Genomic DNA, 4,603 nt, shown 5'->3' on the forward strand with positions numbered 1-4,603 from the left:
ACGTCCTGATTTCAGACTTCCTCCAGAACCCAGACAATCAGTTTCTGTTGTTTTAAGCCACCGAGTCTGTGGTAACTTGTCACAGCAGTGCTGGGAACTAGGATGCAGGGCGAGGACTGGGCTGTGAGAGATGAGTAGAGCGCTTTATCAGATGGGAGCTCAGGGAAGGGCCCTCTGAGGATGGATGTGTGAAAAGAGGCCTGGATGGCGGGAGGCAGTCAGTCCCTCCAGACGGAGGGGAGGGCGGGTGGAGGCCCAAGCAGGACTGAGCCCGGCATGTGTGTGGCCCTAAAGAAGGCCAGTGTGGCAGAGGTGCTGCTGCTCACAGAGGCGGGCGGGGGCGTCCTGAGGGCCTCGCAAGCTGGGGCCTACTGGTGTTGATTCTGACAGAGAAACTTGGTGAGGTTTAATGCTGGGCAGTCAGAGGGGTTTTCTTAACCACACGGGGAAGACTGAAGCAAAGAGCACCTTCAGTGGTCCACCCGCATAGCCAGCGCCAGCGCTGGTCAACCTTTTATCAGCACAGGAATGGCCTGGAGGGTTTGTTACAATGGGGATCCCTGGGCGCCGCCCCAGGAGATTCTGGTTCAGCAGGTGGGCGGGGCCCGAAAGTCTGCATTTCTCATAACTCCCAAGTGCATGCGGGCGGCTGGTCCACAGACCAGTGAGAAGTGCTGGTCCAGGACGATGTCCTCATTCTCCAGAGCAGAGAAAATGAGGAGAGTTTAAGTGGCGTGGCCGTGACCACTCCTCAGAACAGAATGCAGCCCAGTTCCCATGACCCAGGTCAGCACTCTTCTGCCCCCCACACCCCAAAACACCCCCCTGTGGCTGGACTCTGATATTCGATTAAAATTTTGCACTTAGAAGCAGATCAACTCAGCCTCACCAATTGCCCTTTCCTTTCAGGAATATTCCCAGATATTCGTTGTGTGTGTGTGTGTGTGTGTGTGTCTTGGGGCACACACTCATGTCTCCATTCTGCTCCTCTTATTACGTCAGATATCTGAGGAACAGGTGAGAAGCTAGACAGTTCTTTAATTCAATAAAACTGGAGTGACAAGATAAATATGAAGGGAGGAGGGAATTGTTTTGAAAAATTTGGTTAAGGAGTTCATGCTAACTTGCCTTAGTTTTTTTTTTTAACTACTTTATTTATTGCTTTACCAATAAATAAATAATTGCTTTACCAATTAATAAATGATAAATTTACCAGCATATTTATTGCTTTACCAACAAAATCTGGATTATGAGTTTAAAGGGGTTTTGCAATATTTGAATGAACGGAACTAGGTCAAAACATGCTCTGATTGTGTGGTTTTCTGCTTTAAAAACTTCAGAAGCTGATTGGTTACAGACTATGGTCAAAACTCCTGCATGTGGCATTCAGGACTCACGACAATTGACCCTCAACTTTCTTTTCCAGCCAGCAGTTCTTGCCACGCTTGCCACCATCTACCAAGACCATATTATCAGCCATAGCTGAACTAACTCGGGATTTTTCTTTTTCCTTCATTCAGTTTCCTTCCGCTGGAATGCTCCTCAGCACAGCTGTCAGGAGCTCAGTGGCCATGAGATGAAAATGAGTCCACAGATGTCCAAGGTTCCTGCTTCTCTTTAAAAACATTAGACCCGTCCTTCAACTGATGGATGGCTAAACAAAATGTGTTCCATCCATGCAATGGAATATTGCTCAGCCATGAAAAGGAATGAAGTACTGATACACGCTATAGTGTGGATGAGCCTTGATAACATTATGCTCAGTGAAAGACGACAGACACAAAGGACCACACATGATTCCATTTGTATGAAAAGAACAGAACAGATAAATCCATAGAGACAGAAGTAGATTTATGGTGACCAGGGGCTGGGGGAGAAAGGGGAATGGGGAGACTCGTTAATGGGAAGGGAGTTTTATTCTGGGGTGATGAAAATGTTTTGGAACTAGATGGAGGTGATGGTTGCACAACATTGTGAATATTCTAAATGTCATTGAATTGTTCACTGTTAAATGATTAATTTTATCTCACATGAATTTCACCTCAATGAAACAAAACAAACAACAATGAAATAACATTAGACACAGCAAATCTGGGATCTCATTCGCTCTTGGCAAGGACTGGCTAGGACCCAGAAGTCACTGACACCTTCAGGTAAGGCGTTTACACTCCTGTTTGTCACAGTCCCTGCTTCTCCTCTGTTCAGCGACCAGCCCAGCTCTGATGTGCATCCGCGTTGGCAGCCTGGGGCTCAGCATCATCAACAAGTGCACAGAGAGTGTATTTTATTCACAGCACCCAGCAGGGTGTCTGTCTGGAGTCAGCAGTCTTGATGTTCAGTTTTCATTGCCACTCAACTTTAGAACCTGGTGTGTCCCTTCAATGGCATCACCTGCCCCCCCTACATTTACCTGTCACTCCTACTGTACTAAATTACCTGCAGCTTCCTAAACAGCCCCTGCCTGTTCCAATCACAGTGCTACATCGTGCTTTCCCTGCTGCTCCCTGCAAATCCCATTCATCCCTCAAGACTTCAGCAGCATCATTTCCATGAAGTGATCCCCACCCAACTCTCCCTCCAAGCACGCAGATCATTTGGAGCACTCTGCTGACTTTCCGTGTGGGTTCATCCCTTCTTGACTGAGCTCCCGGAAGGAGAATCTCCATCTGTTCACTTCTTAATTTCCAGAGTCAGGCACAGAGTCGTATCCAATAATTGATGCCACTAGGGCCCTGGTCCTGCTGTCAATATAGAAACTTGTAAAAATCAATATTTCCCCGACTTTCTCTCTGTACCTTTTCTTTTTAAATTTTCTGGGAGCTTTGTGAAATGTCATGTTTGCACCATCAGAAGAATGAGGGGTTTTGCCTACATCTTGTATCATAACTTCTTACATCTTTAGAAACCAATCATTTCATACATTACACACACCAAGACACTAGGGATATTTCACACTAGCACGCATCTTCAGCAGTTACAAGGAGTTTGGGCATTTGGAGAAAACAGAGGGGAAGCGTTACTTCTGCCCTCTAACGTCCATTCATGTTGAGGCTGCGAAGATCTATTTCTTATTTTATTGCTCCATCTGCTGGCAATTTCATAGAACATCTTTTTCACCAACATCTTAAAATCATTCCTGGAAAAGTTAAGGTTCGTATTGTATTCCAAATTGTGCCCTTTATTTTTTAAAAAGTGAAAATTTTTGTGAAGCCATTTTTTTCCCCCAAACTACTCCTGGCTTCAAGTGTCTTGTTTTTTCTCATAAATTCTTTAAGTGTGAATGGTGTCAGGATCACAAATTTTGCCTCAAATTTCTCAACCTTCTCTGAACATAAGAATCACTTGGCATCTCTTGTTAAAAGAAAATTCCTTGCTCCCATCCCAGACCTACTGAATCAGGATGATCTGGGAATCTGTTTTTCAGAAGTTCTCCTCCCATCCCGGCTTTTGTTTTACAATCAAGCTAGTGTGGGAAACACTGAAATCCAGCCTGTTCCTTTCATCCCACAAATGAGACTGTAGGACTTGGGGAGGGGGCTAGGAGAGGCCTCAGCCCTCTCCAGCACTCCCCACCCCCGCCAAAGTATACACGCCTAAATATAAATAAAAAACAAAATGCTGCATAAATGCAGCTTTAAAACAAGTCCCTAGAAGCAACCATACTGCGGGTACCCACCCCACACACCTTTAGAAAGAAGCTATGGAATTATTGTTGGACTTAACTAGTCACGTAGTTAGTCACTATCAGTTCCACTTCTCAGCTTAACAAATAATTCTGTTCGATTTTACAATATTTACAATAGTTTTATTTGGGTTGCTTTTGCCCAATGAAGAAATATACTCCTATTGAGGGCATCTAACTCAGTGACCCATATCAACGTGGACCTTGGACCAACTGCATCAACTTCACCTGAAACTTGTTAGAGATGCAAATTAGTGGGTCCCGCCTACCCAACACCCTGAATCAGCACCTCTTGGGGTGGGGTCTGTGGTGTAACCAGCCCTCCAGGTGATCCAGGATGCAGGTAAAGTTTGAGAACCCCTGCGGTACACGTTAACATTCGCACACTCAGCACACAATTTGTTGATTTGGAAAGTTGCACACAGCCGCCTGGCATCCTGGCCTTGGAATGCAGTTTCACTTTCTTTGGGGCAAAATTCGAATCTCTTATTTGATGAGCGAAATAGCTTCTAATTTTAAGAGGCAGCCCAAGATTAAATTAACATTTTTACAGCAGGGCGCTGGAAGCCCACCTGGTCACACGTTCACAGTTTATCGAGGGTGTCTTACGTCCATGGCCCTCTCCCAAGAGCCGCGAACGAACCAAACCCACCCCCATCCTCGTCACCCACCTGTGCTTATGCTCCAGGGACCAAGCGAGGCCTGGGCGGGGCCTCGTCAAGATGGGGCGGGGTCTTGCCAGGATGGGCGGAGCCTTGCCGGGATGGGGCGTGGCCTGGGCGTGGCTGACCCCGGCCCCGCCTCCACCTGCAGCCCGCGGAAAACTGCCATCCGCAGGGCAGCCAATCAGGGCGCGTCGCACGCCCGCCTTCCGCTGCGCCGTTACTCAGTGTCACGTGCAGCACAGTTACCCCTTGTAGT

Source organism: Equus caballus, chromosome 8 (assembly GCF_041296265.1).
Source record: "Equus caballus isolate H_3958 breed thoroughbred chromosome 8, TB-T2T, whole genome shotgun sequence".
Taxonomy (NCBI): Eukaryota; Metazoa; Chordata; class Mammalia; order Perissodactyla; family Equidae; genus Equus; species Equus caballus.